A 12,711-nucleotide genomic window follows, 5' to 3' on the forward strand; every position below is an offset into this window, starting at 1 on the left:
AATGCTTATTACTTTTCTAAAGGCAATTAAATACCAAATAGGAAAGGTTAAAGAAAACTGCAAAAAACTATAGGAACCTAAACCCTGTTAAACAACAACAACAATAACAACCCTGTTATGGGAACAGGGCAGCTAGGTGGTGCAGTGGAGAGCGTGCCAGGCCTGGAGTCAGGAAGACTTGAGTTCAAATGTGGCCTCAGGCACTTACTAGCTGTGTGATCCTGGGCAAGTCACTTATCCCTGTTTGCCTCAGATTCCTCATCCGTAAAATGAGTTGGAGAAGGAAGTGGCAAACTGCTCCAGAAAACCCTAAATGAGGTCATGAAGAGTTGGACACGACTGAGATGACTGAAAAACAAAAAAACTTGGAAAAAAAAGTAACACGTCAACTGGGCTAGAGCTTGCCCCATGGTGCAGTGGAAAAGACGTTGGCTTTGGAGTCTGAGCTTCTGGATTCAGATGCCAGCTCTACTACTCAATATTAGCGTGATCTTGGACGATTTCCTTAATCTCTCAGTTTATCAATGAAACAGGGAAGGAAGTGTTGGACTAACTGTCTTCTTAGGTTCCATCCAGCTATAAATCTATAGTATTAACAATAAAGATGAAATATAATGCAGGTACTGAGAAGTGATGGCAGTGTGTTTCTGTGAAAAGTATTTGGAGTCAGAGGACCTAGATGGTGCCTTGGAAAGTGCTGGACCTGAAGTTAGGAAGTTTTGAGTTCAAATCCCCCCTCAGAAACTTACTAGCTGTGTGACCCCAGTCAAGTCATTTAGCCTTTGTTTGCCTCAGTTTCCTCATCTGTAAAATGGGGGAAATAATAATATTTACTTCCCAGGGTTGTTGCCATGATAAAACAAGTTAATATTTATAAAGCAATTAGCAAACCTTAAAGTGCTATAGAAATGCTGGCTATTATTACTTAAATCCAGACTCTGTCATTTCCTACCTATGTGACCTTGGGCAAGTCACATAAGCTCCTGGTTTTCAGTTTCCTCATCTGTAAAATGAAGGGGTGGGATTAGATGGCTTCTTAGTCCCTTCCAAGTCTTAATTTATGAGTCTCTGGTCCTAGGGAATTTTCCTTTTCCTAGAAAATAAAAGAACTGTCTAATCTCAGCCCATTTCTCAGTGGTAGCTTTGGCACTGGTCTAGCATGGATCTCCAAGGGTTTTCAACATCATTTTTGGGAGCCCCTTGTAATGTCTTGGGAACAAGACTAAACTTGGTGGCAGTGTATGAGACCTTCATCACATATGGTTCTTATGTTTGGGGAGGGAAAGGAGACACATTCTTACCTCAGGCCTGCCCAAGTTAGAACAATGATGAGTCAGGGGTGGGGAGCCTGCAGCCTCGTGGCCACATGTGGCCCTCTAGGCCCTCAAGGGTGGCCGTTTGACTGAATCCAGACTTCACAGAACAAATCCCCTTAATAACAGGATTTGTTCTGAAAAACTTGGACCTAGAAGGCCGCATGTGGCCACGAGGCAAGTCTAATCACATAGCTTAGGTTCCCCACCCTTGATCAGGCTATGATATGATCCCACTCTTAACACCTTGTCTGGGAATCCTCTTCCTTGAGATGATTGAGGGAGAGAAGATAATACTATAGAAGATGCTAAGCAACTGCGTTAACAACAGATCTGGGTCCCTCCACATTCCTTAGGTTTCTTTTGCATTAAGAGGTCCACGTCTTCCCTAACGCAACTGAATGGTACAAAGCTTCACATTAAATTGATCTACGTGTAGGAGTTATTGAATGCTATACAAATCAAATGGATATGCTCATTCACACAAGGACGATTCAAGAAGACAGGAGCACATGTCTGGACTATTCCTTAAGTCCCAGGATTTTTCTGGCCTGGGAAAACAAACCTGTAACTTCTCCTGGGAAGTCAGATGTATTCTCTTGGAAAGTCAGAAAGTCAACACCAGCCCTGATGGCTCACTGGTTCTAGGGGCTGTGCAGTTAGTTGCCTGCTAAATTAGAGAAAGGGAACTGGAGCTTCTTATCAACGCAGATAAAGCTAAATTTAAGGGTTTGGTAGAATTCCTTTGGAGACAGAGCATTCATGGATATTCATCAGTCACTCTAGCTGTCTTTAACTCTGCATATCCTTTCTGCTTCTCTGGATGAAAGGGCTGATCTAAGCAGGCTGTATCAGCATGTGATTAGCAGCTTGGGAGATTTTATCTGCAGTTCAGGGTTATTTTCACAGCAACCAGTGAATATATTTCTTACGATTTTCTGACTAACAAAGCAAGTTCAGGAAACAAAGAGCAAACTATGAGTAATTGGTATATTGTTTTAAAAAAAGAGAAAAGAAATTATGGTAGAATTTTGGAAAATTGAAGTAATGTAAATACTATGAACAGTTTCATTGTATTTAGTAATAAATTAGTTTTAATTAGTTTTATCAATTATGTGGACAGAGATAGAGTGCTGGACTTGGACTCAGGAAGATCTGCGTTCAAATCCTGTCTCAGACACTTACTACTGGTGGGACCCTGTGCAAATTACTTTACCTTTCTGCCTCAGTTTCCTCTTTTTAAAAATTGGAATAATATAGCAGCTATCTCCCAGGGCTGTTGTGAGGATCAAATGACATTATTCATAAAGCCCTTTGCGAATGTTAAAGTACTATATAAATATTATTATTAATATTGTAATTATCACTCTATAAGGGTGATAATCTATAATAGGAGAAGGAACAGTCATTAACCAATATTCCGGAGCTGGGTTCTACACCTTGAACTTTCGGTAAACATTGGTCGCTGCTTGTATCTGGATCTTATTTTAAATTTTCACTGTAACCTTTCCTTACCTCTAATGCCAAATGGAGCTGAGTAAGAAATGCCCAGGATGAGAAAAAATAGAGGGATCACTATGTGCATCTAAACTCCTAACAGGCAAGCTTTTGAATTTATATCATACTATTTATATCATAAAGCATGGTGCATAGCAAGAACTTAATAAATGACTTTTGTATAGTTAAATCTACCCAAGTATCATGTGTAAGACTTTCTATTTGTCCCTATTTAATTTCCTCTTGATTTGATTAGGTTGATCATTCTGGGTCTCCAGAACTATGGGTGTTTTCCCCTTCCCCCACCTAGAAATTAACTATATTCACTTAATATATTTTGTATCTATTTACTTTATATGTGTGTATGTCTTAACCGATAGAATATAAGCAAGAGACTGCATTGTTCAGCCTCTTTACACATGTGGGGCATCCTTCCTTACATATTCAAGCACCCCAGACATTCCTGGAACATTGTAAGTGATCAATAAATGTCACTTGATTGATTGGTTATGGTTACAAATCTAGTTTACTACATCATCATACATCTCTATCTTGTGCATAAATATAGTTACAGTAACTTTTTGGAGGTGCTTCATAATCCATCTGTTTAATATTTCATTCTAGACTTTTACTAGGGATTGACTTGAGGTAGTTTTCTTTCTTTTCAAAAAATGGGATGTTTGCCTCTCCTTAGCTTTCTGTTCCAGTTCTTCATAAGTCACCAGAGGTTCCTGACCGTAGTGCTGTGTTTTGCAGCTAAGCTCTTCAGTATCCTGCTGTGTACTTTCTCTGGGCAAGAAAACTTGAACTCTTCTAAATAACTTCTTACGAGCTCTTTGCTGATCTTGATCTCAATTCTCTTAGCAATTCTTGTTCTGCCCTTTTCAATTTTAAAGTCACTTTCCTGTGCTAGAGAAAATGTAAGAAAAACAAGAGTTATGCAATTCTGCTTTTTTTTCCTTGTCATCATTCATTTGTATTACATCAAGTGATGGCTCTATTTCTACCCAGCTCTTCTTGTTCTCATTATAGCTTTTTAAAAAAAAGCCTGCCTCCTTTTTTGTTATTTTTTTTCTCCTCAAAAGCTCTAATTTATCTGGGTTTAGGCTTCTCTTGACAGTATTCTCCATGCCATTCTTTAATTTTTTTTTTACCATGGTTAGGTGTACCTCCTTCCACATTTCATATTTCAAGTCCTGAAATAAATCAAAACCATGAGTTGAGGAATAAAGCATCTTTAATTGAGGTAACAGGGTAGCAAACCTGCCACCAGGGGTGATGTCCAGTGAATTGCTCAATTCCAAAATTCATGCAAGGGGCAGCTAGGTGGTGCAGTGGATAGAGCACCAGCCCTGGAGTCAGGAGGACCTGAGTTCAAATCTGGCCTCAGATACTTACTAACTGGGTGACCCTGGGCAAGTCACTTAACTCCAATTGCCTAAAAGAAAAAAAACAAAAATGCATGCAAAATCTTCTTACACCTTGAGAGGGAGAGGAGGCAGTATGAGGCAGCAAGGCCTGATCATGAGACCTCAGTGACCCTTGGCAAGCCTGGCAAGGGAAACTTCTTCATTCTGACTGTTTTGCCTTTCATGCCATGAATCCCAGTGGAAGGGGGCAAGGATGCTAGAAGCTGAGACGCAGCTTGAGCTGGGCTCCCCACAAAGGAACATCCCTGAGTGGGGGGACCTAGGGTGTGGTTTGGCTCCATCTAATCAAGAGCAAATATCTTAAAAGTAGGAAAGCAAGGACATTACTGAAATTCTGACATTGTAAGGATCATTTAATGGAGTGGCAATATTAACAATTTCTGTCATTATATTAACAGTTATATGAATGATTTTCTGTCACATATATGCCATTTAAAATTCTGAGCTCATTACACTGCTTCCTGTGGCTTCTTTAGCAACACCTTTTCCCCGCTTCCTTTTCTGCTGATTAGGATTGTGATTGTATTGCCAAAATTTTGCTTTTGAGATGAAATTGTCAAGAGGTGAACATTGATCAAATGCTCTGCTTTTGTCAAAATGAGACTTCTAACAGATGTCTGGATAGCCGTGGTCAGTCATGATTACTTTACCTGCTCTTGGGTCAGTTAGGTGATCGATGTTAGGAAACAAGGCATCTTTCATATGTTTCAGTTGTGCTATACTCCCACAAAAAGATCCTTTCTATAGCTAGGTCTCAATTAATATGAATAACTAATCTTGTAAAGTGGTCCTATGTATTTGAATTCACACGATTCGAAGTTTTAATTATGTAAAAATGGTAATTGGTTCCCTCCCAATGGAAATATGCTACGTGAATTCAAATAATGTGAGTACTTCATGGGATTCTTTATTTGCACCAACCAAATCTTACCTGTATTTTTTTTCTCTTTTATCTTCCTTCAAATACTCTCAACTGTTCCACTCTTCAGTCTGTGAATTTCCATGTTGTTTGGAAATAGAATATTAAACATCTGCTCCTTAATTTAAGTCTATCTCTTTTAAACAAGGCATTGCTGCATTCCAGTTTTGAGCCTCATTTCAACAAGTCTTGGGGAAAGTGAAAGGTTGCAATTACTTTAGAGTGTTAAAATATTAAATTCACTTGGCTCACTGCCCATGTTTTGTACGTTAGTATATAAACATTTGTAGCTGTAAGTATGTTCCCACATGTCACTCTTCATATTTGCTTTGTTTGGGGAAAGAATCCTTTAGGTCATCACCTTTCTCATCTAGCCAGACCAAGAGCATGCAGCTGGCTTGGTGGGGTTTGGAACTCTGTCACCTTGAGAGGTGAGCTCAAAGCATCTATTTTGTTTGAATGGATTTCATCCTTTTTTCAGCCTCACAAGCAAAGGGCCCCAGAAACTTTGTTGACTGTATGAAGTTGGGAGTGATAACTAGAGTGATGGGTGATTCTCTGGCTTTCATTGATTGGTCAGTAATAGGTCCCAGCCCAAGCCTCACTTGCTCATTGTTTGGGCTTTGAGGGCTCAGAGTGAGTATAAACAGCAATTACTTCTATTCTGGCCAGAAACCCTTCCCCTCCCAGACTGATTCTTTTCTGAAGACAAAGTAGGCCATTTTGGTCTCAGTTCTTACCTAGTTTTTAATTACTGAATGGATGCTGCCTTAGACAAACTGAGACCTAGGAAAGACCTTAGCTTAAAAAGGCCAACCTCTCCCACTTCATCCTGGGCCATCCTCAGTTGTCTTGATTTATTTCTTGCCATTGGACTCTGATGACTCTCAAAGAGAGAGTGAGGGTGAGGCTGATGACTTTGTGAAGCTCTGCCTGACTTAAATCCAATTCACTCACAAGTCAAGACATCATCCTCATAATGTCACTGGTCCTCTTCAGGATCAAAGGATGAACAACAAACAGTGGATGATAGAGATGGGATCCAAATATATCTTGACAGACTGGAACAATGGACCAAACATAATCAAATAAAATTGATTAGGGGTAAATGTCAAACTTAGCTTAAAAGAATCAGCTGAACAATAACAACATGGGGAGACACCGTAAAACAATACTTCATGTGAAAAAGACTGAAGGGCTTTACTAAATTACAGATTCTATATTGAACCAACAATGTGACAATGGGGTCCAAAAAAGTGAAGGAGATCTTAGGTGGCATTCAAAGAAGCATAGCATCCAGAATAAGGGAGAGTTCCATTCTGTCAGACAATAGCTAGAATACTGTGTTTGTTTCTGGCCACCATATTTTAGGAAAGACATTGATGAGCTATATGCCTCTGGAATATCCCTCATATTTTTTAAAATTCAATTTTGTTTTATTTCTGTTCCAATTTCTCTTCCTCTCCCCACCCACTCCCCCATCCATTGAGAAGGCAAGAAATATAAAACCCATTACAAATATGAAGTCATGCAAGACAAATTTCTGTATTAGTCATGTTTAAAAAAAAAGCAAGAAAGAGAAAAGCTATGCTTCAATCTGCACTCCAAATCAACCAGTTCTCTATCTGGAGATGGATAGCACTTTTTATTCCTTCTCTTCACTCAAACAGACATCATTCTTAGTTCATATTCTCCTCAATGTGCACTTGGACTTAATAGATTCATCACTGGTCTCCTCCTTCCTGTTTCTTATCTCTTCTCTCCCCTCTATGCACAGCTGCCAAATTAATTCTTGGCTGAGGTGAGAGTTAGACCTCATGCAGCATGGTCTCCCAGGTCTGGTCTCAAATCACTGCAAATAAGAAAGTTCTCCACTTTTATCCTGGTTTTGACTATTCCATTGGCATGTTCATTTTTTTAGAATGATATTGTGAAATGACACACTTCCATTTCATTTTTGCCAGGTTCTAAGAAAGAATCTGGTATCTGCAAGTGGACAAAAAGGAGGTAGAGATGTGTGGGAGGGATGTTGTTGTTTGTCCTTTTTTCTCAGAAGAGGACCTTGACATAAAGAAAGTGATTCGATGATTTGCAAGTGAATTGGATTTAAGTGAGGGAGGGCTGTGCAAAGTCACCAGCCTCACTTTCTCTTCCAGAGCCATCTGGGTCCAGTGGCCAGACATAGATCAGGATGACTGGAGATGGCCTGTAAGAGGGATATAGACAACAAGAAGAGAAAACAGAACTATGGAACCTTCCAAAGAGTCTGGCCTTGGGGAAAGAAGATGGGTTTGAGGATTTCCTTGGAAACAAGTCAAAAGATTTAGGCTAATTCTAGTGGTCACAATGTAGAAGTCTGCTATTGTGAAAAGAGTTCTCATCTGAAAAATGGAGATAGTTCCAATAACTACCTCATAGGATTGTAAGAAAAGTGCTTTTTAAAATCATAAAGCAGTCTATACATAGTAGCTATTAGTAGAAGAGGTAGAAAAGTACATCTTTTTACATAGATATGAACAACACATGTTGCCTGAAATCAATGGCATTTACTTTCTAATACAATTTAGAAGTTAGAAAAATAATTATTCAGATGATAAACTTGAAATATGTATGCATGCACCCATAAAATAGCCAATAATTTTCTCTAAAAGCCAATAACCCAGCCAATGAAGGTCAGGATCTTTGTTTTAGGAGGAAGAATAAAAATAAAGCATGACTGTGTCAGTGATACTTAGATATTGATGTGTCTTTTGGGTCTGGTCATTGTTGATGTCATACAGGTTTCCTACCCATTTTAATCATGCTGAGAATAGCCAAGCCCTGCCTGTTGGGTCCAATATTGAATTTAGCCTGGAAGCTCCACTGTCTGCGACAGTTGCTATGGCTTTGCTGAAGTTATTAAATCAAGCAGCATGATGACATTCTCCATAGAATGACTCCACAAAATTCTCTATAGAATAACTCCACTCCACAAATCCTCCCTTTCTAATAGAGAGATTGAACATCTTCCCAAAAGAGCTCTTTGAAAAATAAGCCCTAGGAGTAAGATTTAAACATTGAATGGAAAATGACACCCTGAAGCTTATGAAAAAAGCTTCGTTCTTCTTCTCTTTCTTTACTATCATCACTCATCTGGGACAGGCTCTCCAGAGCATGCTAAAAGAGCCCAGGTGGAAATATACTGTGGCCTGGGTGGAAATCCAGGTGCCATGTTGATGAATTATGTGACTGGAATCTATAAATTGTCAAAATAAGAGGAACATTTTAGGGTAAAGTGAAACCTGTCGATTGGGCTTAGCATAATAGTTGGAGAAAAGGTGTCTTAGACCATAGGCAGAGGGGGAAAGCACTATGTGGTGCTGCCAAGGGCAGGAAATTGTTGAATGAGGGATGTGTTCCCACAGCCTTCCTTAGTAAGTATGGCACTGTGTGACAATGTCTACATTGGAGTTTCCCTTCCAACTGCCTTGAGATGAGATACTACGTATATAGTACTCTTGAAGTATGTGTAGTAGAAAGAATCAAGGGTTATTGAGTTAGAGCTGGAATGGACTCTAGAGATCAGTTAGTCCATGATCCAATTCCATTATTTTACAGATGAGGTCCAAAAAAGTGAAATGATTTGTCTAAGATTATAAGAAGCAAATGGGTACCTAGGTGGTGTAGAGGATAGATCACTAGGCCTGGAGTTGTGAAGACCTGAGTTCAAAACCAGCCTCAGATACTTATTAGCTGTGTGACTCTGGGCAAGTCATTTAACTCTGTTTGCTTCAGTTTCCTTTTCTGTAGAATAAGCTGGAATAGGAAATGGCAAACCATTGCAGTATCTTTGCCAAGAAAATGCCAAATGGGGTCATGAAGGGTCAGACACGACTGAAATAACTAAACAACAACAACAACAATAAGTAGCAGAGCTGAGACTCAAGCTGAAGTCCTGTGACTATGAATCCAGAGCCCTATCCACTGTGCCACTCCGAGAGACCTGGGCTTGAATCTTTTTTTTTTTTTCCAAATTGATTTTGACTTTAATTAATTTATTTTGATTTATCAATAATCACTTCCATAAGCTTTTGAATTTTTAAATTTTTCTCTCCCTCTCTCCCCACCTCCCTCTCCAACACGTCACACAATCTGATATAGCCTATATGTATATATTCCTATTAAACATATTTTCACATTAGTGATGCTGTAAGGAAGAATTAGAACAAATAAGAGGAACCACCAGAAAGAGGAAACAAAACACAATAGAAGAAAAAAAATAGCAAATAGAATGCTCTGATCTGCATTCAAACTCCATAGTTCTTTCTTTGGATGTGCATAGCATTTTCCATCATGAGGCCTTTAGAGATATTTTAGATCCTTGTATTGCTGACAAGGGTTAAGTCTATCAATATTAGTACCTAACTGATTATATTATTCCCTTCTTGAGCCAAATCTGAGGAGAGTAAGGTTCAAACAATGCTCATCTCCCTCCCTTCTTTCTCTCTGCTGGAATAGGTTTTTGGGCCTTTTCCTGTAATGTAATTTACCCTTGTCTGCCTCCTCCTTTCCTTTTCTCTTAGTACATTTTCTTAGTTAGACCAGATTAATCCACTTACTTGCATCCATTTAACCTATTTGATTAGTTTTTTTTATCACTACATCAAAGTCAACTTATGCACACCCCCTTTATCTATACCCCTTTAACACTGTATAATAACAATACAGTCCTCAAGGATTACAAGTGTCATCTTCCCTTATAGGGATGTAAACAGTTTGCCCTTATTAATAACATGTTTCTGATGAGGTCTAGAGGTTTTGGGGTGCTGGAAACCCTAAAATCATGGTACCAGGCCCTAACTGAAAGAATTCAACTCAAATCTTCTTCAGCCAAAGGAAAAGTTTATTAAAAAGGATAAAACACATAAGCCAAGTAATGCATAAAAATGGGCATGCATGAGAGAGTCTCAGCCTTTTGGGGCTGGGATTCTCTCTTGAATGAGAGCCAAGGTAGATCTTATATAGTAAAATGACTTTGAGTAGTCAGGGGAGGGTCTGGGAAAAGGGTGTGGGTGAGAACTCTGATTGGAATAAGATCAAACAGATGGGGCTAGGGCTCTCAAAGGGAAACAAGGGGATTCTAATTGGAATAAGATCAAACAGGTGAGATTAGGGCTCTTAAAGGGAAACAAGGGGATTGGAGAAGGGAAGTCAATAAGGAACCTAAAGTGGGAGCCAAATTCCCTTTGGAGCAAGGGGTGAAGACCTTAACTTGGGCCACAGCCCATCATTCCCCCCTCAAACAAATTGGACCCAAATTCTTTTGGGGAAAAGGGGGGAAGTTCTCGGCTTCTGAAACTGCTTCCTGCTGGCAAGGGGTATAGAGCTGTCCCTGCCTCTCTGGGTCCCATTTGAAGGCTCAAACTTCAAACCCCGCTGATGCTAGGTTCAGTGGGCTAAAGTCCTCTAACACTACGGTGTGGAGTGTAGGCCGGAGCAAGATGGCGGCTCTGCACAGGCAATATGGGCTCATTTTGCCAAAGAAAGTGCAGCAATTGTAGAAACCTATTTTGCAGAAGCCATTTGATGATGACTCTGATGAAGAGACCTCTGTGAGTGACAGCCTTCAGAGAGAAGACTTCAAGAAGCAAATGATGAAGTAGACCAAACTTGAAATCCAGAAAGCCCTAGCAGAAGATGCCACTGTGTATAAATATGACAGTATTTATGATGAAATGCAGGGGAAGAAGGAAGAAAGTAATCCTAAGTTGCTTTTAGTAAAAGACAGACAGCCTAAGTACATCCACAGCCTACCAAAAGCAGTTGAGATAAGAAAAAAGGAGCAAGAGAAAAGAATGGAAAAGAAAATTCAGAGAGAACGAGAACCGGAAAAGGGAGAATTTGATGATAAAGAGGCATTTGTCACATCTGCTTACAAGAAGAAACTTCAGGAGAGGGCTGAGGAAGCAGAAAGAGAGAGGAGAGCCGCTGCCCTGGAGGCTCATCTGGATGTAACCAAGCAGAAAGATCTCAGTGGATTTTATAGGCACCTTTTAAATCAAGCAGGTTGGAGAAGAGGAAGTGCCTGAATGCTGCCTTTGGGAAGCCAGCTCTAGGATAAAGGAGAAGTCACAGGGCTATTCTGATGAATTAAATCCAGACAACAGAGTCCCAAATGATGGAGATGCACCCAGAGCCAGAGTGAAAGAAGAGGAAAACCCTGATGCAGACAGCGACCTTGATGTGGACAGCAGTGAAGAAGGTGATAAAATGGTGGACAAGAGCGCACTGTGACAAAGGCCGCTCCAGGGGCTCTGAAACAGGAGTCAGCGATCCAGCGGTGAGAGACAGAGGTGACCAGCATCAGGACCGCGGCCGGGAAAGCCAGCTCAGGGAGCAGGACAAATGCATTGACGGTGGTCGCCAGAAAGAAAAAACGGATCACCACAGGCCCAGGGAAGATAGCAGTAAAGAGTACTCCTGGAGGAGGTGTCAACTGGAAGAGAGAGAGAGAGAGAGAGAGAGAGAGAGAGAGAGAGAGAGAGAGAGAGAGAGAGAGAGAGAGACAGAGAGAGAGAGACAGAGAGAGAGAGAGAGAGAGAGAGAGAGAGAGAGAGAGAGAGAGAGAGAGAGAGAGAGAGAGAGAGAGAGAGAGAGAGAGAGAGAGAGAGAGAGAGAGAGAGAGAGAAGAGAGAGAATGCAGGAGGAGGAGTGGGAGAAGCAGCCCCCCAGGCAGCGAGAGAGAGCCAGGCGGAGAAACAGTGAAGACCAGGGTGACGAGGAGAGGGAGGCGAGAGAGGGAGGCAGAGGCCGAGCCAAGAGGAAGAAAGACCGGGATGAGAAAAGCAGAGACAAGTAGCTGAGCAGCAGGCCTTCAGAGAGGGCGGGGCCAAGCTCAGGTTCTGGGGCACAGGACAAGCCGCGTGGGGAGGAAGGCTCCAGCGAGGGGGAAGACGCGGAGAGGGCCTCCAGCCCCGAAGGAACCCGGGGCCCAAAGCACCAGGAAGAGTGCGGAGGGGAAGGAGCGGAGAAGCCACCCCAGACTCAGAGCGAGTTTTCAAAGCGCAGCAGCAAAGAGACCGTGACGTGGACGCGAGACCGCTACCTGGCCAGGCAGATGGTGCAGTGTGGAGCAGAAACCTACAATGAAAAGGAAGAGGACTGAGGGTCACCCAGCAAGGCGCTGAGAATGTGTGGAAAGGAGCGGCGGCTGAATGGCTGGAGGAGAGAAGAGGACGAGGACTTTTTTTCTTTTACGTTTGTTAGGGGAAGGGTATAGCAGCTTATACACGTTTTCAGCACAATGTTAATTTAATGTAAATAAAAAATGTCCTTGGTTTAAGTAAAAAAATTTAAACCCCCCCCCCCATCATTTCTTTCTGTCCCGTTTACCTTTTTATGTCTCTCTTGAATCTTGTACTTGAAGATCTCATTTTCTGTTGAGTTCTGGTCTTTTTATCAGGAAGGTTTGGAAGTCCCCTATTTCATTGAACATCCATCTCCTCCCCTGAAAGTTGATCCTTGGTTGTAATCCAAGCTCCTTTGTCTTATGGAATATCATATTCCACGCCCT

The 12,711-nt window shown here is 41.1% G+C and overlaps 1 pseudogene; it reads left to right on the top strand.

Annotated features, from left to right (window-relative positions):
• The first annotated feature begins 10,777 nt into the window (after positions 1-10,777).
• LOC110216566 (nuclear speckle splicing regulatory protein 1 pseudogene) lies at positions 10,778-12,303 on the top strand (annotated as a pseudogene).
• Positions 12,304-12,711: the final 408 nt, after the last annotated feature.

The sequence above is a fragment of the Phascolarctos cinereus genome, unplaced genomic scaffold (genome assembly GCF_003287225.1).
Source record: "Phascolarctos cinereus isolate Bilbo 61053 unplaced genomic scaffold, phaCin_HiC Scaffold_4;HRSCAF=312, whole genome shotgun sequence".
In the NCBI taxonomy this organism is placed as follows: Eukaryota; Metazoa; Chordata; class Mammalia; order Diprotodontia; family Phascolarctidae; genus Phascolarctos; species Phascolarctos cinereus.